The sequence below is a fragment of the Coturnix japonica genome, chromosome 1 (assembly GCF_054131305.1).
Source record: "Coturnix japonica strain WE chromosome 1, WE-NBRP24, whole genome shotgun sequence".
Lineage (NCBI taxonomy): Eukaryota > Metazoa > Chordata > Aves > Galliformes > Phasianidae > Coturnix > Coturnix japonica.
In genome coordinates, this window is record NC_140663.1 from 103,309,428 (window position 1) to 103,333,019 (window position 23,592).

Genomic DNA, 23,592 nt, shown 5'->3' on the forward strand with positions numbered 1-23,592 from the left:
CTCACACAAGTTCCCAGATAGGCCCTGTCTGCTTGGTCTGAATGGATTTGCCTCTGGGAAAGGAGGAGCCTTGAGCAAACTCCATACCACATCCCCAGTCATTAAGGTTGGAGAAGACCTCTAAGATCCAACCAGCAGCCCATCACACCATGCCCACTGCCCATGTCCCTCAGTGCCACATCCACACGGCTCCTGAACACCTCCAGGGATGGTGACCCCACCACATCCCTGAGCAGCCAGTTCCATGAAAGCCAAGATCTAAACACTCCCTTACCCTCCTTGACACTGGCCCCAAGCATCCACACACAATACTGTTCCTCAGCAGAGGTCCTCTCAGGGTTCAGCCCCCTGCCTCCCAGAGCTCAAGGCCCGGCAGGAGGAGAAGGATGGCTCTCATGTAGGATTTTAATGGAACATTAAAGCCATCTTCCACCAGTCAAGGAGCAAGAGCCAACAGCTTCCATCTTTTTGGTAGAAGGAGAGAGAACAGGAGCAATCTTTGTGGCTTGGATCATATCATGTCTCTGACACCATGCCATCTTCCACCCCATGCTAGTCACTGGTACCTGCTGGCTTCCCTGGAAACTCAAGCACTACAGTTTGTACTCTGCTGAATAAATACCTCATCTCCTTTTCCAGCTACCTCAAGTGATTGTCATTATTTTTACCGCAGCAAAGCACATTAGAATGAACATTACCCAAGGCTACTCTGTTAACTTTTTTTTGGAGGAGCTTGAGTCAGAGCAGCTAGCACAGGGGACGTTGTCAAGAAGTTATACAATTGCTTCAGGGATAGCCAAGAGCTGCCTGATTACTAAGGGAGAGCCTTGAGAAGGCTTTGGGTTGTTCCATGAAAAGTAACCCATGGTGGGTGGAAAGGAAAGGGCACACAGCTTCAGCTGAAACAGGCAGGTCAATGTATTTTGAAGTGACAGATGCAAAGACAGTCAGCTGTGCTGCTAATCAATCATTATTCTTCATCCTCTCACAGCTACCACTTTACGTCAAATGCCATAAATAAAGCTTTTACATTGTGGCAGAGTACATGGAGAAAGATGGAAATGGCACTAATCCACAGCTCATCACACACTGGTATCACTCCAGCATGAGATCCTGGCTGAGTTTGGCAGCTGCAAGCTATGGATTTCCAGGAAACACACAGGTCTAACACCACAGTTGCCACAGCTCTGAGTCACAAATGTGTCATCCATTTAGTGGGAATGGTTAATGCAGTACAGAATCGACAAAATAAAGATGGCTGGAATGCAGTTCTTCACCATGGAGCTAAATACATCTTTTCAGACAACATGCAGTAAGGATTTCCATGGCCAGACTAGCATTTGCATCAGAAACATGCACACGTAGGATGATGTTCCTGGGTGGATTTTTGCAGCTATGATTGTGTTTTGCTTTTCTTCTGAGACGTGGAGTAGCCTGAACTTCCCCACAGACCTGAATTTTCTGAGGGCTACACCAATGCAGCAGTTACTTCCTTTTAAAAGCAAACCCAACATGCCTACAACTTTTGTTCCTCCCTGTAAGGAAAAGCCTGCACCACCCGTCCAACAGGACACCACAGGCTGACCACAGCCACCACCGTACATGCAGCACTGTCATCCTTAATTTGCTTCCTTATCCACAAATAGTAACTTCAGTGTTTTCCTGGAAGGCTTTTCTCTCTACGTTCTCTTATGCTGCACTTCCTCCCACTGGCATCCAAGTGTCCCGAATATATCACTGGAAAAGGATCCACCATCATGATGACAGCAAAATAAATTCTATCTTCCGGCTTACCAGCCCTTGTCCATTTGTGGGCTGCGTTTCCCGCAGCTCCTGCTCAGCCAGCCGCACCAAGACATGCTCCAGTGGCAATGGGCAATAGGTGGGGACAGTGCTGCATGAGCATCAGCACACTCACAGCTGGTGCCACTTGGAAACAACTCTGCTAAGGGGAAACAGAGGAAATGAAGGCTGACAAGACAAAAAAGGAAGAGTGATAAAGTAAGACAGCAAACTAAGAGACATAAGGAAGTGAAACAGCAAATATCTCCACAGTGTTTATATTCATATTTTACAGCCCATCTGTAAAGTCTTATATGCTTTACTAGTTTAACTCTTCTCTAAGAAGAGAAATAAAGAAAAGCAGTCATTGGCATGCAAATACTTACTGCTGAAACTACAACTGATTAGTATTCTTCCCATGCCTCTAAAATACCCCTGTTCTGCTGTGAACCAGTTCCCTTCTCCAAGTGCTATGTGGTCAGCTGCTTAACAAGGATAATTCAAGCAGGTGAGACTGCAAGTACATAAGACAGCTCTCTGTTAAAGAAATACACAAACCTTGCTGCCCTCTAAGGACAGCACTAGGGATCTGGTTTATAGAATCACAGATCATTAAGGTTGGAAAAGACCACCTAGTCCAGCCATCAGCCCATCCCCACAATGCCCACTGTCCCTCAGTGCCACATCTCCATGTTTCTTGAAAGCCTCCAGGGATGGGGACTCTACCACCTCCCCGGGCTGCAAATGGTATAAAGAGCCTCAAAGATTGCAAATTAAGTTGATAATCCACCCTTAGACATCTAGGATGCCATTTTGTTCTTAGGCATTTCATACTGTGTAGAACATCATCTTATGATGGTCTGACATCTAAGCAAAGGCCAGCTGTCCTCTTGTGCTCCAAAAAGCCATCAGGAAACTTATTACAATTGTGCAGCTGTTAAATTCAGGTTTAAGCTTCCAGCAGTCAGTGCTAGATTGACCTAGAAAGCCATGTCATGGCATACAGCAACCTGCACACTTCCTCAAGAAAACCTTCCCTTGGCAGCTGCATCTGCAGTGCAGACAGCTCATCTTCCAGAGCAGGAGGGTGCTGGAGGCTGCTCCGGTGATGGAGTACACAAGCCTCTGTCCCCCTCAATTTGAGCTGGCTAGAAGGGGGACACAGTGACAGGAAGGACTTCAGGTGGCCCTTGCTGTGCTGGTCTATTTGGGTTTAGAGCCTGTTGTTATGGGATGCTGCACAGAGCCACGAGGCAATTATAGTAACACCATTTCATCTGAGCATTTCAGAGCATTGTGCAAATAGAGGGATTAATTAATCCCCACAACAGCAGTGCAAGGTAAGCACCACTTTCCAGACGGATGAAAATACGGCAGAGGCATTGCAGAAAAGCCAAGAATAAAATGCAGGCCTATGTGCCTGTCAGACTTGATTTTGGTCCCTTGAGCCACACAGGAAAACATTTGTCTTTAAAAGGAGAATGATTTATGATGACCTGGATCTCAACCCTGACCTATTTTAACAATTTTAACCAGACAGGAAAAAGCTCTCCCAAATGTTAAGTGAAACCTTTAAATAAAAATCTTCTATTCCAATGCAGAGACATTTTATATTCAAAAGGAACAACTTGCAATTGCAAATAGCTCCTAGCTCTGTGGTGGCAGGTTCCCAAACTCGATTCCCCAAGTGATGCTAAAAGCACACAGCACTGGGATGTTTCTTACAACTACACTGGGCTACTGGCTTGCAAGCTGTGCAGTGTGTACAGCAACAGCAGAGAGAGCTGTGCTGGCCCTCCTTGGAGCCAATCACTAAGCTGCAGTAAATACAGCTGTAATACACTAAGTCAGTCTTTTCATGTAGAAGTGATTGGTGTAACTATGAAACAGTGTCTCTACAAATGTGTGGTCTGTGGTCTAGAAGAATCTGGAGCCATTGCACTATATGAAACCCAACATGCCAGCACACCAAGGTTACTGTACATCCACACAAAAGGCAGCAGACAGGAAGAAGAGCAGGAAGTATTGTCAGGCACATGGCAGGGATGGTAATTAATGTGAAGAAGACGCTGTTCCCCAAGGCAGGAGGAAGGCCAAGAATCCACAAAGAACTCTCAGAATCTATGGTTTTGCTCATTCCCCATGAAAGGACTGAGCAGACTCTTGCATGCTGATTGCTTGTTCACTAGTAAGCAGGAAATTGTTGTTATGTAAGTTATGTCATCTTGAAAAATTACAGTGCAGTTGTATTGCCTGGGAGATCTTGCAGCAGCTCTTACGCTCACATTCTCTTTCCCACTGCCTCTGCAAACAAATTAAGATCTCCCTCTCAGCTCGTTATTTTAGCATTTAAACATCCAATCATATTTAGTTGTCTTTCATAGTGGGAAAACACACTATGGAAACATGGTATGGTTTGGGTTTGAAGGGACTACTAAAAATCATATTCTTCCAACTCCCCCATCATGGACAGGGACACCCTACCATCAGGATCCAGACACCCAAAGTTCTACCCAGACTGGCCCTGAACATTTTATGTTTGTTAAATATTTACCCAACAAACTAAAATGGACTTGGGTATAATTCATAGGATGATTTGGGCTGGAATGGACCTCAAACCCCACACCGCCCTACACCCTGCTGTGGGCAGGGCTGCCCCCCACCAGCTCAGGCTGCCCAGGGCCCCATCCAACCTGGCCTTGAGCGTCTCCAGGGATGGGCAGCCACAATTCAGACTACTAAATATCCTTGTTTAGCAGGATGTTTATAAGATGGCACTATGAACAAGGATGAAATATCTCTGACTTCTGTCTAGCTAGAAATGGCTCTGTAGATAATATTACCAAAGTCTCAGGGAAGAACTTTCATAATAATGGATTAAAATCGTGGTCTTTTCAATGAATTGATGAAGTAGGCTCATCGAAAGTACACACTCAAGACACACTCTTTTTCTGTCATTAGAATACTAAGCAAGTAAAGGCTGTGGTGAGAGGTAGGTGGGGAATAAGCCACTGAGGCACATTGTTTTGGGGTAGCCTTTAGTACTGCTTACAGGAAAGGGTCAAGTTAGCAATCCAGGACATAGAGTGTATATATAGTGTGTATTATATCCACACTTCAGACACGTTTCTAAGTCTTTTAATATCAGCAAGGGAGATAATCAGAAATGGGGCACTGGTTTCTTCCCTTTATCAGGATGACACATACCCTGAAGGCACAGAGAGAAGCCAGGTGGCTGAAACACCCCTGTACTTTGGGCTCCTCTAGCAGACACTTCAGGCCTACCACCCCCAGGCAACACCATTCAGGCAACACACCACTACCTTCCAGGCTTATCAACACTGAAATTATGCACAGAGAAGTACAAATTCTGTCACCTTCCTATGGTGTGACTTCTGTTACAACTTTCATAAGCAGACCATAAGGAATGGTAAGAGATGCTCAAGGTATCCTGATGTTCCTTTCTTTTACTGACCCAACACTGTTCTCCACAACTTAGTCTTTTTGGTCACAGCTTGGCTCCCTCAGCCAGAGCAAACTGTCCCATCCTTTTAACACAGCCAGCCTTTCCTTAAGTCTCTTCTATGCAGAGTTCATCCCCGCAATGCTGATGGACATAAATCTTGCCTCAGGTTTCCTCTGAAGACAGCCAGTAGGACTATTCAAAGAGCCACTGCTGTTCCTGCTCTGCCCTGCTCCCAGGTCGTCTATTAACAAACAACAAGGGCTGGAATATGCAGCCATCTACTGTGCCAAAAAAAGTCACGGTGATGATTGCCACGGTGAATGGCAGCTATGTCTGAGAAATAGGAACTGTACAATCTCAGACAAAATCCAGCAAGAAAGGGGTTCTGGAGCAAGGAAACAAAAAGAAAATGAAGAAAAAATCAAGGAGTTACTCATAGCCACCAGCTCATTTGATTACATTAGAGAAACATGGAACAAGGTTTTGGTAACACTGTGGCATCTCCATACAAGAACAGGCAATACAGCACAGTGTGCAAAACCAGAAGCCATGGCAGAAAAGCTCCTTCGTGAATGCAGCACATCTCACTGCACAGCGAAGAAGCTGTGGGGATTATGCTCCTGAGTATTAGCTGGCTGCTTTCTTCTTTTATTACTGGAGACTGGGGAGGAAAAGAAACACAGATTTTCCAGCACGCTGCCTAAAATTGGAATGAGAGTGGCAATCTGCAGCACGCCACATGAAATTAATCACCATCGCTTTCCATTCCCACTGATGTCTCAGTACCCACTGATAAGGCAGCAGCAAGTGTTACAAGGGCAACCAGAGAACAGAAAAGAAACCAGTACAAAGCAAGCTGCCCTTCCTGCTAACAGCACAATTTCGATTCCTGCTGCTGGCCTTCAAAGGAAAACCGTGGTACCTGTCAGTTGCACAGCATCTGACTGTCACAAGGGGTTCATTCACACCCCCTCAGCAGCCACACACAGAGCTCAACCTCCTGTGCTTACTGCAGTGAGTTCATACACTGCTGCACCTGCTACACATGGGCATTCTGCCTGCTTTATCAGTTTCCTTCTCAGTGCTCGCAAAGGGATGAAGAGAGAAGGGAACAGGAAAGGCTCAATGGTTTCTAGCAAAAGCAAATGCTAGAATTCTCTTTTTAGCTGAGAATGGCAGCGTAATTTTGTTTCAGGACTTGTCCATTTGCTCAGAGCTCACCAAATGAGCTAAACTCCAGCTCATACGGCACTTCATAGTTAGAGCAAGAAAACATCAGAGCGAGCCAAAGTCTTTCCACCCTCCCTAAGCATTGCTATCATCAGGCTTCTGCCCTTCTGGGCTTCAAAACCCAACCTCTGAGCGAGTACGGTTGTAAGCACATTAACTGCATTACTTGGTGCTGCCACCAGATGTCAGAGAGCAATAGAGAAACATCAGCTGTAGCTGCCCTATGTCAGATGCTGCATTGTAGAGGTGAGGTAACAAGTGCAGCTCAAGAGCCATGTCTGTGACAGCGAGGGCCCTATTTATGACAGTGTGTGTCTTATCACGCCGTAACATCTGATACCCAGTGAAGTCTTTTTTCACATAAACACCCCCAGGTCTTAGGAGTGCCATGAGGATAATTATTAAAAAAAAAAAAAAGAAAGAAAGAAAGAAAAAAAAAGCCATCCTGGTTTTCTCAAGCTGGAAATTCAAAAGCAAAACCCGGAGGTAATGCAGCCATAGTATGTAGGTCTTAAAGGCACATAGCTCCAAAATACACGGCTCCCAGCACGGTGATCGCCTCTGCTTTGTGCATGTATAACAACATTATTAGATATACCATTATCTTCTCTCCTTTAATTATCATGCTGTTGGCAGCAAATCTTGCAAACTTTATTCATATCCCCACCCTCTCCAAATCCTCTGTCAGTGATGAATAAAATACAGAAGGATGCATTAGAGGCTCAATGGCAGCCACGGAGCTCCTGCCAAATTTAAAGCATCTCTTTAAATCACTCTGTAACAGAATATGGGTAACACACGATGGAGAAGGAGGGCATACAAGGTGATTTCAGCATGAGTTTGAAGTCATGCACTACACACAGGTGGCAAAGCCACGGTTGGGTTTGGATTACAAGGTGGAAATGTTAAAAATAAAAAGGATCCTTACACTCCACTGCCCTGTTTCCCCCCCATATGTTACCTTTCTAGAAATGTATCTGACAGCTTCCAAATCCTATTACAAGTATTTTATTATTATTATTATTTTAATCCTTTCAAGATGATGGGCACAAGGCTTGGAGGATGCTGAAGTCTCTTACATGATGCAGAATGCTTACACTGTCTCGTAAAGAGAGTAAGAACTTGAAGAATTGCTTTCTTGGGTCCTTTCCAAGGTATGATGGAAGTGATACAAGTCTCACTGGAAAGGAAAAATTCCCACTTCCCTTACGGAGTAAATCTTGTTGAGGAGCAGTCCAAGAACATGACTAAAGTTATGGCTGTTTAAACAGCACCTTTGAATCGTTTCAAGAAGAGAAATCGGGAGGTCCAGAGCAGAAAAGTACTTCTGTGGCGAGCTGAGCAAATGAAAACCACGTCTAACAAAGGCATTTAAGGACTCAAATGAGGCTGAGAGTGCACATCGGGTAAGCAGAAGAGCAAAGCCTGGCAAAGCAGTTAAGAGCATATGGCAAACAAATTATTTCCTTAGAAATTCTGCACATATGATTCTATGCATTGCACTACACGAATACGCATACACATCTACACCCAAGTGTAAAAAATCTAAGGAGCTGCATCTGAGGAGGTATTTGGATGGAGTTAGTGGGCAACTCCTTGTGCATCCCATTCCCAGTGTCTGAGGGATGTCTGAGATGAACAACAGTCATGAGCACATCTGATGTACTGGATGTCTGCACATGGCTGGATAATAGAAGGATGGCATCAGCACTGCATGGGCAGCACCTTGCTTTGGATGCTTCATGCTGAATGTGGGAGATTACTGGTTGTGTGAGCTACAGATCCAAGGGCAACAGGAGGATCACAGAATCATGGGTTGAAAAGGACCACAACGCTCATCTAGTTTCAACTCCCCTGCTATGTGCAGGGCCGCCAACAACCAGACCAGGCTGCCCAGAGCCACATCCAGCCTGGCCTTGAATGCCTCCAGGGATGGTGCATCCACAACCTGCGTGGGCAACCTGTTCCAGTGCGTCACCACACACCAGATGCTTATCTTATCCCAATCCCTCTCCCAGGCAGGGAGGGCAGCACAGCACAGAGAGAGCATGGCAGAGTGTCAACAGATTGGCTTGCAGCAGCCTCTACATGAAACATTCAGTACACAGGGCATGTGGCACAGTCTAATGGAAACTGCTTTGGTTTCAGCGACGAGATGGCTCCATCCTTCTGTTAGCATATAACACTAGGGAATTCCCATGATGCTGAAGGGGAGCTCTGCTTGTTGTGGTGTATCTGGCTGCTGCATGCTATAAATACAGACACTGAGGCTGTACATTAGTTCCACAATATATCAGGCAGCAGACACTTCCAGCACTGTACACAGCAAGCAGTATTTCTTCCTAAAAATTCCCAGTCTACTCATTGGTGCCTTGGGTTATGGTAACCTGGGTGCAAAGCAGGTGTTTTGGATTACAGTTTTGTTATCTGATGCCCAAGGCTTTCTAGAGCAATCTTTTATAGTCTTCAAATTTATTTTATAAACAGCATTTGCAAAAGCTCCAAAAAAGTACTTGCATCCTTATTTATTTATGAAACGGTGAATAATTAATGGAAGAGAGCAAACAAAGGAATGAGACAGGGACAAACGAGGTGCTCAGGATTATAGCATATGTACAGATTTGAAGAAAAAAACATTATACTTTAGAAGGTAACACTGCAAAGTTAAGACAGTAGTGGCTTTAAGCCTCGTGATGTCATTTCATGCTTCCAAACACACATCAGCAGCCACAGGAGAGATTAATGGTCCAAAGTTGCACCACAGAGATCCGGACACTGAGCTCACTGTGTACTTTCTAATATAAATGGCCTTATCCTGGTGTAAGAGAGCAGGAGTTTGTACTAAGTACTCAGATTTAGGCTAAGACTCCGTAAGTTAAAGGCAAAGCCTAGAGAGCTGTATTTCAACTCTCACAGAGGGTTCAGTGTACCGGCAAATTAGGGCACAACCCAAATTTCATAATACGCAACCTTGAAAACTTTACCTTATAGATTGAAGTAAACTACCCTGAAAAAATAACCACCATAAAGGTCATTCACAGCCAGTCTACTTCAAGAAACTGTCCAAGTCTCCAGCCAAATGCAGGGCAGGTTGATCACATTCTGTAACTGCAGACACCAAAAAGGAGTTCATGTTTCAAGCTCTTACTGTCAGCATTTCAGTTTGATAGAATGAGGTCAAAACCAGTCTTGCTCAGACTGATATGATGCAGGCTTCTAGATCCTACCCTGCTCACCAAGAAGATGGGAGACCTCATTCTCCTTACCCAGCATTACGTTGTTCAAAGCTGTCAGAGACCTGCTAGTGCTGTAGGATGACATGCCAGTTACAGGAAAATACAGGTCCTGGAATATGGTGAATGTTTTCACTGCAGGCAGGGGAAGGCAGGCCAGTTCTTGGCTTATGCATTACAAACAACAACAACAAAATAACCTACTAGCTCTGCCTAGGAAAATAAACAGAACAGCTGAGGTCATGATAAAAGACATCAACACTGAGAGGGGTGAATCAAGACATCTTGCTCCACACTAAATTCAAATCTATGCCTTCCAAAGAAAAGCTGTTCTTTTCTTAGAACTATCGATATATGACTGAATATGTACAGAAATCAGTATTTTCATCTTTGGAAGATAAACGAAAGTATTCTCGAAAGCTGTATTGTCAATTACAGAAATGCTTTAGAAAATCCAGAAAGATGGCAACCAATTCTTATAGAGGATATGTAATTCATTTAGTTAAAGAAATGGTCACAAACATGCTGTTTTAGAATTAAACATATCCATTCTCTATTGATGGACCTTCCCATAGCTTTCCTTGGCTTTTAAAAAATGAAAACTAACTGGAACACACATTTAACACCAAAGAACTTTCAGCAAAGCCAGCAATTTGCACCAACCTGAATCCCATCTCGAAGACCATTTCCTATCACCTCAGAAAAAAACAAAAGGAATGGATCATTTGACAGATGAGACAGGTACCAAACCATTTAAGCTAACTGCAACCCCAAACAACTATTAAACATCAGCACAAATCCTGATGCACTGGCATATTGGGGCTCTGGGCAGCCTGATTCAGTAGTAGGCAGCCCTGCCTGCAGCGAGGAGCTGGAAGTAGAGCATCTTTAAGATCCCTTCCAACCTAAGCTATTCTATGATTCTATGATATTGTGTTGTAAATAAAAAGAGAAACAGAGCAAACAGGATGTGATGCCCTCCCCTAGCTCATGAAAAAGCAACATTTGGCAGCATATACTATCACTCTTTTCCTGGAGATACACACAGGTCAAGTCAGATTTTGTGGGGGATGTAATTTTACCCATCTACCAGCATAAACTCAGTTTTAGCAAAAAAAAAATGGTCCTAAGTCTTACCACAAAATGACAGAGTATTCAGCGAATTTCAAGCCTCAGAAGAGTTCTACTCCCAAAGGCTTCAGACAAAGCTGATTGGCTTGGTAAGGAGACGGGTCAAAGGGAAGACTGTGATAGTCTCCAGAAAGACATCTGCACATATTCTAATCAGTGATGTTTTTTAATTAGATGGGAGCTCGCTATAAATTGAAGGGGTTGTGCAGAAACATCAATAAGGCCTCTTGATGTTTCAACACATCTGCAATTCACTTGGGGAGTGCAAAGACCAATCTACTGTCGAATTACAAAAATAAAAACACAAATCAATCTGAAATGCAGGTTAAGCAAGCCGATTGGTTTTGGCATCGGGAATAAACCTACAGTCATTAAAGCAAAAACCCCAAACCTCTGCCTATTTCCCGCTTCAGATCCTCTGACCCCCTAGGACAGAAGCAGGCGGTTAATGACTGCCACCCAGCTAATTATAGAGCTGGTTTTGCTATCAAGCCTGGCTGGCAGGGTTGTGTGAAGGCAGTCAGCTCTGTGACACATTCACCAGCCGCGCTCCAAAAATGACCAGCTCTTGCCTGCATGAATTTCGCAGCCACCATTTAATTGCTGACTGCCACACACAGAAGATAAATTGAAGTAACGACTTGCATCTCTCCCCACACACATCCTGGCGCTGCAGACAATTTCAGTTTCTTTTAGCCTCACGTTTTGGTAATTGCACTGCGCTGATGGCAGAGAGTCACTAACAAGATGAGAGAGCGTGGCAAAGGGCAAAGCCATCACAATTGATTGTTCCCCCTCCTCTGCATGCAGTTCTTCAAGCCTGCAGTGTGCAGGAAGGTGCCTCTCAATGAAGCACAAAGAGGAGAGCGTGCATCTGAAAGTGCAAGGGAAAACCATGCAGCACAGGTAAGGCAAACAGCCCCCTTCTCCATGTAGGCAGAGCCAATGCCAAACCTTATTGAGGGTGAGAGGGATATTGATTTCAAACCCCTACAGATCTGAGTCCCTTGCACACGCTTCCCTGGGGTGCTGGTTCCAAAGCAGTAACTGCTACCATTTATGCTTCAGCTCAAAATGTTTTGCAAGAAGAGAAAACAAAATAAAGCAGAGGGAGAACACTCCTAAAATGTTTTCCTTAACCTGGAAAAAACAACAGTTTGCTACAGACCTCATGCTGGCCTGCCCTCCGTCAAAACAACTGCAAGGACAGGCAGGCGTATTTCCATCTCTGAGTTGTTTACAGAGTTTTGTCCTTCCCCCGGGCACTTTCCTTCCCATGATTAGCGGCGATGTGTGAAGATACTTCGGTATCAGTCCCCTTTCACTGGTAATATTACAGTCCAGCAGCCTGGAATGACTGCTATGAAGTGCAGCGCTAGCCTCAGCCACTGAAATCTCTCATCCCATACAACTCCCCCAGGTTTCTTCTGATACACTGGGCAGCAGGCAACAAAAGCATGGTGAGACTAATATGTAATGACAAGTCAGCTCTACCTTTACTTCTGATAACCATGCAAACAAAATGATGCTGCACAACTTTAAAGACCAAAAAAGTCAAGTCTAAGGAGATTCTTAGCATAAACTGAGTTCCTAATAGATGAATAAAAAGAGATGGAGAAAGGTTGACAAATAAAGCCAAGATATGCACCCAGCCATATCACATCTTAATTACTTTTCAATCCTCGCAACCCTCATCTCTTGGAATCAATTCCAGTTGCACCTAAACTAAATTATCAAATATGCTACAATTACTTGTACTCCAAAAGTACCAACTCATCAGTAAGAACAGTCAGCTCATCAGATGTGCTGCATTATTACAGCCTTTCACAGCAGGAGCCTGCATCTTCCTTCACTGTAGTTGTGGCTGTTAGAATCAGAAACCCAAATACAAAGTTCCACAGCAACTCTCCTTCTCAGGATTTTTCATCTTGAGGATCTGTCAGTGCCACACATTCTATCTCCACTCTCCTCAGATGTCTCATCTAAGGCACATGTAGAAGTGCTAAAGTGCTATGAAAAGTACCTACTGTAAATCCCACACATTGGCAAAGCATCGGGGATATTTATAGCACTTGAACCTACATTTGACTTGAGTCTATGAGCTACATTACCTTCCATGTCTATGGAGCCATTTAACACAGGGACTTTCACAGCCAACATTCCCAGCCACCACTGTGCAACAGCTGTGCACTCATGAGCTTTTAAAACCAAGAATATGGCTGTACCACACTACTTACCAGCTTCCAAAATCCTTAGGTTTATGATTAATTTACATTCCTATGCTTGGTTCTCTTCCATACTGATATCAGTGAAAGAAAGGATGAACACTCTGAGATGTTTATTAAAACCCACAGAACGCAAATGTGGAGGGAATGCAAGTGGTAGACAAGATTATATGAGATTATTTCAGCATCTGAAAACGCGTTCTGAAATTCAACATGGCTAGAAGCACACTGTTACAGAGAGAAAGAAAACGAACCACATTAACACAGAGTCTGAGGTGGAGCAGATTGAATAAGGTGAGTGATTCAGTGTCACGCTGTTAGGAAAACTGAATGCACCACGATCTATAAAAAGGAGCACAGATCACCTACAATAGAGGTCATTCTTCTGCTATACTTGGCTTTATGGAGACCCAGATGAGGTTCTATCAGCTGCTCTAAGCACTTTGAAAAAATCTGAAGACCAAAGAAAGAGAAGTCAAAGAACAACAATGAGATCTAGAAAATGTGACTTGTCAGGAATCGTGTTGTTTTTATCCAGAGAAGAGAATGTGATGGGTGGGCTGGTAAAGGACTTCTAATAGTATAAAAGCATGTTACAAAAGTAAATAGAACAATCTGTTCTTCACAACCAGGATAAAGAACAATAACCAGGTAGATAAGGAATAATGGGCTGAAATTTGAGCAAAAAAGACTCAGATTAAGCATCATAAAAAGTACATCTGATGATATGGAAGTACAGGAATAGATTTCATACTGTGTTCTTTAAACAAAGACTAGATTAATATCAGTAAGGAATAGCTGAAGTACTTCTGAACACACCTGGATTCTGAGAGAAATAAACGATAAACTCCTGATGTACACCATGAAGCCAGTTTTTCCTAGTTCTGTGTGAATATCACCTGTATGTAAGCACTAGGAACACAACAGATCTACAACCATGTGAGCTGTACCAAAATACGGTGAAGCGTACATGCAGAAAGTACCTGTGTAACACTAAAAATTAAGACACAGTCTAGGCTACCTGGGCCAATGCAATGCCTTTTACTAAGTACCAGATTCAACTGACATCCATTTAACGGGAGAAAATTCAGTGCAGGCCTTCATCTCCCAGCAGAGTCAATGGAGAGAAATATGCTCAAAAAACAGCCATGCTTGGTATCTGCTTTAGGAAAACAGTAAATTATGTCAGAAAAGGGACCTCAAAGCCCACCCACCCTAACCCCAGCCATGGGCAGGGCTGCCCCCCCACCAGCTCAGACTGCCCAGGGCCCTATCCAACCTGGCCTTGAGCGCCTCCAGGGATGGGGCACCACAGCTTCTATGGGCAGCTGTGCCAGCACCTCACCACACTCTGGGGAAAGAATTTCTGCCTCAAATCCAGTCTAAGTCTGCGCTCTTATAGTTGCATGCTACAGACCACATTCTATGCGACACACCAGCACAGATATATGGACATGCTCAAATCAGATTTTAATTCCATGGAGTAACAAAAGCACTGAGTTGGTCCCACCAGCCCTTCACAGTGCTGACAAACCCCCATCAGGATCTGAACATCCTCCAGGCACCAGCCTTTCATACTCAGCATAATTTGGATTTTGTAAATATCCAGCAATTATTATTTTTTTTCTTACGTTACAGCATTCATTCCAGCCCCTTTAGGGATGGGAGGGAGAGGAAGACACATAAAATTCCCTTGCTGAAGAGCACAACAACCAATCTTTTAATCAGAGAAGTCTAAATATTTGGAAGCCGGTGTTCATTATTATTTTGGAAACTTCTTATGGCAATAAAAGATGGGCTGAATCTGGCAAAAATTCTTCTTGACAAAAGAACATATTCAGACAAACACAGAGGCACTTTCTTGTTTCTCAGGGTAATAAAGCCAATAGATATATTTCAACAGGACTTCTGCAGCCAGGCAGGAAACTCAGCATTTAGCTCTAAGGGAAGGAAGGCAAACTTTTTAATGGAACAACCCAAACAAAATGTGATCAGAGAGCCCCTCTCCCCCGCAGATGAACCCATCCATGGAAAAGATTTCTGCCAAAAATGGCATATGACACTGGCTGAAAAACAACCATAAGAAACCTCGTGACTTCATATTCAGCTGTGTCTTTTGGATGCCAATATAAGATATGTGGCTTCAGAAGAAAGGATTAGAGAAAGGGGGGAAAAATAGGAAAAAAAAAATAAAGAAAAAATAAGTTGTACTGGAATTGACTTTAGAAATAAATGCACTGTCAGCTGGAAGAAGTCCTTACTGGGTCTGGAATAACACTTTGCTGTGTTCATCTATACAGATTTGTGTGACGGAGATGGCTGCACTCAAGGACATGACCACAGTAACTAGAAACATGCTGACATCTGCATCATCAATGCAGTCAGTAGCCCTGAGTATAGGGAGGTGGTGGCAGGACCATCCTACATGGCCTTGAAGAGCAGTCAGGAGAGCATTTGAAAGAGGCTGTTTTAAATCTAGGGTTGCTTCCTAAGCCTGCTAGAAATGCTGTAGAAAAGAACCAGTCTTTTACTCAAACACTTGAATATAATGCCCAGTTCTCAGAGCAATCCCAAGCTACATTTTATTCGCTTAAAATGCAGTTAATTCAGAGACTTTGCTTAGCCACACACTACTGCTTGGACAATTATGGTCAGCAAGGTGATTGCTTTGTCATCAAATTTGTATTTGTCAGGTTGTGGTAGAAAGACCAGTTTTGAAAGAAGAAAATTCTTATATGAGAGAAAACCAGAAGGATCAACAATGGTTTGAGTTAGGGGCTCTTCTTGCCATCAAATGGCACAGGGAGAAGCAGAAAGGGAAGATGTACAGCAATGCCGATGCACAGATTTGTGAGGGTGTTCATCATCCTAAATCCAGACATGCACACAGGCCAAGAGACATTTCATTCAGAGCAAAAAATGGCCAGTCAGCAGCACACAGAATTACTCTGCAGTGAGTGACATTTGCAGGTGCACACTGTGCTGCTTAGTGGCACCATGTCCATGGCAGCCATTTTCCCTTCTGTGTGCTCCCACATGGGAACTGCTGCTGCAGTTGTTAATTGGTTCTTATGGTTCAAGGCATAACATAGTTATGTTATAATAACATAGATGTGTTTCATCTAATAAGATATGAAAACTCCCCTGAGATGGTGATTGTCGTGACAAGAAGAAACCTGTAATATTTTGGAAAGAATGGTGCTTCGGGACCCCAGCAGACCACCCTACTCCATTCAGAAAGTGCTACAAGCCCTCTGAAGCCTGGTTCCAAATGAATCAGGGACCAAGCAGACCTACCATTACATTCACCCACTCCTGCATCACAGTGACATGCCTTCCTTTCAATACGTTTCCTGGTATCCATTGGTTACAAAGGAAAAGAGGTGCCAGGACTTTCCACCAGTCTATGATGATGCCAAGGACTGGTGGAAGTTTCTGGGCAGGGTTTGCTGAGAACAATGCATGTTTGCTCCAGCATTGGGTATTCATATCCCTGCTTGGACACAATAAATAAATGTAGCTTTTTTACTGCAGCAGCACTCACTTTTCTCTTTCCAGACCTGTTTTCAACCTAGGAACCACTTTTATACATTCACAGCTATCACATGTGTTTGTTTTGCATGAATCCAGGATGTTATTCTCTGAATTTATTTATGCTTTCTTTTGGTTACAAGGCCTTCATCCAAAATGCTCTTTAAGAACAAAGTTCTCTCTTCCTCCTATCAGCATCCACACCAAAAGCTACCAAAGCTCAAGCTTTGCTTCCATACAGAACAAAAGGACTGGGAAAACGGGACATGTAAGGCAGCTTCCTTTAGGAAGGCCTTGCTGTGGCATGTAATTCTCTGATGCTGGAATTAGATCTTTGTCTTGTAGGACAGGCAGGCAGACAGTGAGAGCCTCAGAGAAAATTATTAGCCCAGTACAAGAAACATCTTCCTCCAAGGCCTGGCACTCCCTGGCATAACATGACAGGTACCGCTTTGTCCCATTCTAATGAGGCTCATGCACACGGACAGACACTTTTCCTGTGTCCAGCCACCTCATTCTGTCTGTCCTCCGCCGCACAAAGGCCCTGCAGCACTGCCCTCAGGAGTTTAACTGCTGAGTGTTTGCAGGTGACACCAAAGTCCTCAGAAACCGCCTCAGCGAAGGGCATATGCTCTTGAAGTGTTACATTTTCGTCTCTGTCTTTACCAAGGACTAATATGACTTGATGTAGGACCTGCAGGCCTCACTGAAATTCCCTTTATTCTGCATTTTCCTTCCAGGGTGAAGTTTTGATATGGTCTTTACACAGGAGTCCTCAAGGGCAGAGGGCAACAGGGAGCTGTGGGAAGGCTGGAGGAGAGAAGAATCACACCAGTGTGTGCAGAACAGCACGCGCGAGTGCTAACGCCACAAGACGGAGCACTGCAGCACTTCAGTAAAAACATCCTGAATTAGCACATCCAGCCTCAAAACGTGCAGCTCTTCAGACTATGGGGAGAATCAGCTCTTTGCACTTGAAAATTAAGAGTCCCAAAGCAGCCCACACATTTTAGATACAGCAAATTGTATCTTAGACAAAGGGAAAATTTCTTTTTTGTCCCAAGCCAAACTATAGTCTGCAAAAAAAAAAAAGCTATACTTCGAAAAGCTCACTACGGTAAACCAGGCCAAGCAAAAATTAGAGTGAGCAAAGGATCCTTAAGCATGCTGGCAAGTCTCTTCCTCAGCAGAGTGGCTCCTGACCAGAATATAAATGACGAGCATCACTGACAGGCCTATGTAATATCTCAGGCCCCTTCACAACCACCCGTCCGGCTCAGGGCACAGAGACAGTGCACGCATTGTCAGGAACACAGTGGCTCCAAACAGAGTGAGGGAGGCCCACAGGCAGACATCCCCCAACTGAGACTAACACAAAGTTAAAATGTGCCAATGGATGCGGCTACTAACGTGCTTGCACAAAATGAGATACGGGCAGAGCACTCGGCAGTGCCTGTTCATTCCTTGTCCTTCATTTCAAGCTATCCCATCACCCTGTAATTATCTAAAATAACCTCTATTCTGCTCAGCTTCTCTACCGATGCAAAGCTCACCAGAAGCGCCCATCAGGAGAGGTTTAAAAATACACAGTTTTACAGCAACGACTAGATAAATGGAGCACTTACTTTCTCTGTGTACTTTTTAAACATCGAAAGCGCCAATTAGCAAAGATATCCCAAGTCTGACTGTACAAGTTACTCAGTAAAAAGTAAATGGGAATGGACTTTTCTTATGCCTCAGTTCTCAGACAGGAGGGCCATGCCATTGTTTGGAAAGATTTGTACATTTCAGTCTTCAACAAAGGTGCATTGTAAACTCCAGAAATGCCTTGCTTTAGAATAGATTGGGAACAATAAGTCTGCCATTAACACGAAAGAATGGAATTTCCATAAGATATATCACGTTGTAGTTGACTTAGATTTTATTGGCTGATCTTCCTTGCATGAAGATATTGCTGGCAACTAACAGTGGGCAAATAAGAGACCTGGCATTTCAAAATTATTTGCAGTCTTTTCCCCACCTCTGCTACTGCGTGACCATCTGATTCACTGGGCATTTTGTGTTTTTTCTTTAATTAAACATTTCAAGCCATTCACCCTATCTGACTAATGAACCCTGTGCGTTCCTGTTCTGTGTGCAGATGGGTCGTACACACAAGTGTGAGCATTGTGGCCTATGAAGCATAAAAAAAAAACAAATTTAGATTAAAAAAAGTAAGGAGAAAACTCCACTCTAATGCAATTTTAGAAGCTTGGGGGAAAAATAACGGTCTGAGTGCATGGGAAGCTCAGGCTGTCAGAGCGCCAGGAAAATCTGCAAGAGTCACGCATTAAGTTGCAAAAGATAAATATATTGGAATAACCAAATAATTATTTGCAGGAGTTGTTTTTGTAAAGAAAATGATGGGCTGCATAAGAACAGTAAGCTACTCTTAAGCCCACTCCATGTTCTTTAGGCTCCACTTCCATACAGACTGTTAGGAGAAAGCTATGCTTAACAAAGCTTCTTATTTATATAAAGAACTGATAAAAACATGAAAGGAAAAAAGCCACCAAAGAACAGAAAGCACAACGTTGGTATGCATTCTCTTTTCTTTTTGCTTAAAAATCAGTAATTTATTTCTTGGGACATAAAAGCAATTAAATAAATGAACAGTTTGTCATTCTGGTTTGGGAATAAAACCAGTGGAACATTTTTTTCCTAAGAAACCTATTTAGGGAAATTAATAAGCCTCTGGGAAGGGCAAAGGCTGGAGGCCTTAAAAAAACAAACACACACCTGAGGACACTTCACTATTCCCAACGTGTTTGGGGATTTTTGTTCAGTTGTCTCATCAGCACAGGTATCAAACAGTCAGCAACAGCAGACTCACAGACTCACGGAATATCCTGAGCTGGAAGAGACCCACAGTGATCACCGAGTCCAGCTCCTGGCTCCACATGGCACCACACAAAATCAAATCCCATGTCTGTGAGTGTTGTCCAAACGCTCCTGGAACTCAGGCAGCTTGGGGCGGTGACGAGTGCCCTTAGGAGACTGTTCCAGTGCCTGACCACCATCAAGCAGCCAAAACTGATTAATTCCCCAACACCAGTGGAGAGCAAGGCCCACGTGTCCACAGCCCCACACAAGGCTCAGTGCACTGTAGGCTCCTCCTCATACCACGTGCTGATGTGAGGATGGCAGGCACACAAACTTGGCTTCAACACAAACACAGTCTGATGATGCTCTCTATTCCCTACCAGAGCCATCCATCCACCAAGCATGCTTCCACAGCAGAGACAGACAAAGAGGGAATAAGCATAGAATCATTAAGGCTGGAAGAAAACACTAAGACCGCCTAGTCCAAGCACAAGCCCATCATGCCATGCCCATTGCCCATGCCCCTCCATGCCACATCCTCATTGTTCTTAAATACCTCCAAGGTGTGGTGACTCTACCACCTCCCTGGGCAGCCTGTGCCACTGCCTCACCGCTCTTCTGAGAAGAAATTGTTCCTAATACCCAACCTGAACCTACCTTGGCACAACCTGAGGCCATTCCTTCTCATTCTATCACTGTTACCTGGGAGAAGAGGCTGACCCTCCTCTCTCACCAACCTCTTTTCAGGTGGTTGTAGGGAACAATAAGGTCTCTTCTAAGCCTCCTACAGACTGTACAATCCCAGCATCAATTGCTGCGTCTCCATCCTGCCTGTCCTCATCCAGTATGACAACAGTATTTTTCATGAAAAATACCTTCTTCCTATGTCATTTCACTCCTGATCTATACTACTACTGAAATCCATCTGCAAGGCACTGCCCAGATGAACTTTACTAGACTTGCAGGAGGCAAAGCACTAATGATGGGTCCCTGTGTGCCTCCCTTTAGTTCAGGCTGCACCATTACAAATTACCCCTGTGGAAACGTGTGCAGCAGCTCTTTTCTACTGTGAGCCAAGATGCCAAAGCAGAGAAAATTATTATATATGGTGTAGAAAATGTCTCCTTTGGCAGCAGTTAAGAAAACGCTATTCATCCTATGTACAGCCTGCTTCTCCTGCATAATAATGAAGACAACTGAATGGTCTTTTAAGAAGTTTACTGGGTCACATTTCTCCTGGACTAAGGCCAGCACTCCCATTATTTACCACTGCTGGGTGCCCATAGCACAAATCTTCTATTGGTCATGATTTTGTTTTTCAGTTGGCACTGACGGTGCCTGAGAATCATAATACACGCACTGAAATCAGTTATAATGTAAAGTGTGATTCCTGAGGTTGCTTAGGGCAGAGGATCGACCTGCTCAGGTGCAACACAGTCCTCAGTGTCAACCAGCACGAGCTAGTCCCCATGCTAAGTATTGCGTGCCGCTCCCCAGGGGCCTGGATGAGAATGAGAAGAAAAGTAAAATGCAGCCAAGGGTGGAATAACGTGAGAACTTGATTATGCAAGCCAATAAAGTTAATGGGACTAGTTATATGAGATATGAGGACAAATTATGGCAGCAAGTATGGCTGTACAGAAAAGTGCACTGAGGATAAATGGCACTTCCCAGCCAGATGTATGCCACCACAAGCAAGGCGATGACCAAGAGGGGTGCCCAGTGCTTGGGGTCCTCTCCTGAACATCACATCTGTGGCAGGATGAGGACCAGCAGTGTACCCCAGGCTACAGCACAGCATCTGGTGGGGGATGCAATCCCCAGCCAGCCAAATCAATGGCTGCTATGAATGATGAATGGGTGCAAGCACTTGGAAATGCGCTTCTTGCTGCCCAGGTTTAAATAGTTTGGGATAATCCAGAAGGTTCACCCGGTGACAATTTCAAATTACTTCAGATCTAAAAACAGAGAAGAAGAAAGTGAGGGGGGGAAACAGCAGATAAAGAAAGCGGGAAAACAGCTTTGAATCTCCGTTATTAGCAAAGATAAGGAGCCCAACAGCTTAATTTCAAACTCAAGAACTGATTTAATATGTACTTCTAGCGCTTTCAATGTACTCAGCAGAAAAGAGCTGTTTCTTTTCCTATTGGTAAAATGTGCCGTTTTAGGAGGTAACAAAAAACCTGCAGGAAAGGCTCACTTTTTTATTTTGGAGGAATGCTGATTCTTTAACAGAGACCAGCAGAGGGAAGCCAGCAGAAGGGGGGAATCCTGAGCATCCTTCTGTGAGAGCCCCTGGGCTTAGGCAGCCTCCCAGGCAAACCCTGCCGTTCTCTGCAGAAACAAGCAGCACTTCAAGCTCCATCCTAAAAGCACCCCAAAGCCGGGAGAGCTCAGCAGGCACTTCTCATTGATTTTCTCACTGCTCTGAGTTACCTTTCTGAGTCTCCCATTCGCCTGCACTGCTGGGAGGTGTGAAGAGGCTGCACTGAGCCAAGTTAAGGCAAGTAGGGCAAAAAGAGAAGGAAATGTAGATGCTGCACCAGATCCTTGCTGTGCGCCCCACCAGTGCTTCACACAACAGCAGTGAGATTCTCGAGAGCTCAGAGCTCTCGAGAGCCTTGCCAATATTCTCCTTTTCCTGCCTGTCCATCAGTACAAACATGAGCTATTTCTGCACGACCAGCAGGAGTTCACAGAAGAAAATGCAAGCCAGCCCTAATGTTTCCCACAAAAGAGGTAAGATTAACCACACTAGCTAGGCTACCGCTTAGATCTGCATGGGTTTCAAGGAGCAAGGTTCAGTTTCCAGTACACGTAGATCAAGCTGTTATAAAAATTTAAAACTGAAGCCCATAATACAGGGCAGCCTGGTCTAGTATTAGATATGGAGGTTGGTGGCCCTGCATGTGGCAGGGAGGTTGGAGCTTCAAGATCCTTGAGGTCCCTTCCAACCCAAACCATTCTATGATTCTGTGACACATGTAGGAAAGGAGGCTGAGCTGATCAGTAATGACTCAGACGTGCTGGCACTGAGGAGCATGCTGACAGACCATTCAATTAACAAATTAACTTTTGACTCTCTTAAATAAGCATTATGGTCTTCCAAACATCCAAAAATACAGCATTCAATTTCTACCTAACAGGCTACGCCTGACATTTTTCCAAGCCTCACTTCCCACTTTCCATTAAAAACAAGTTTACCTACTGCATCATCAGATGTTCTGCTGACAGCAACGTTTCGCTTTGTACACTTCTTTGTAGCTGCAGGGTGTATTAGCCAATTCCTCTGAGTCATTCCATGCAGAGTTTCACTCTATCTTTACCACTGATTTGTGAAAGTGCCTGTTTGCTTGGCTAGCCTCCAAGCAAACCAGCTTTCCAGACTGAACCTCCTGGTCCCTTTCTGAGCAAACAAGAATGAGGAGGATCGCAGAAAGCTTCAGAATCACAAAAGCACAGAATGGTTTGGGTTGGAAGGAACCATACAGCCCACCCAGCCATGGGCAGGGCTGCCCCCCCCAGCTCAGGCTGCCCAGGGCCCCATCCAACCTGGCCTTGAGCACCTCCAGGGATGGGGCACCACAGCTTCTCTGGGCAGATGTGCCAGGGCCCTCCAGGTAAAGAATCTCCTCTGTTAGCTTAAAATTGTTCCAATCTCCTCTCTTTTAGTTTAAATTTGCTCCCCCTTGTCCTCTCATTATCTGTCTGTATAAAAAGTCACTCTCCCACCTTTTTAAAAGGTCCCTTTAGGTACTGAAAGCCTTCTTCTCATTAGGAGAGGGACTGAACAACCAAATATCAGAGGCCTTTTGCAGAGCCGACTTGGAAAACGAAAATAAATAAGAGACATCTAATACATTTTAAGTCTTAACACCTTCATCCCTTTACAAAAAGCATAAACTTCCCAGTTTGAGGGGGAAAAAGAAAGCGAACTAGTGCCAACACTGACTGGTAAAGAATATTGTCAGAAAACATACCACTCTGAAAAGAACTGCCTAAAGGTACAAGAAGGCACCTTCACATTCTCACCCATTCCATTAAGCCACTTGGTCAAAGATCTGCCCAAAGGAGTTGAACTTGTAATAGTTTTTGGTCACTGTCTTTCCCCCTCTTCCACATACAGCCTTGG

The 23,592-nt window shown here is 44.2% G+C and overlaps 1 protein-coding gene across 1 annotated transcript in view; it reads right to left on the minus strand.

Moving 5' to 3' along the window:
* Window positions 1-23,592, minus strand: part of TSPAN7 (tetraspanin 7) — an 83,208-nt gene that overhangs the window by 37,161 nt on the left and 22,455 nt on the right. The window lies entirely within an intron of this gene.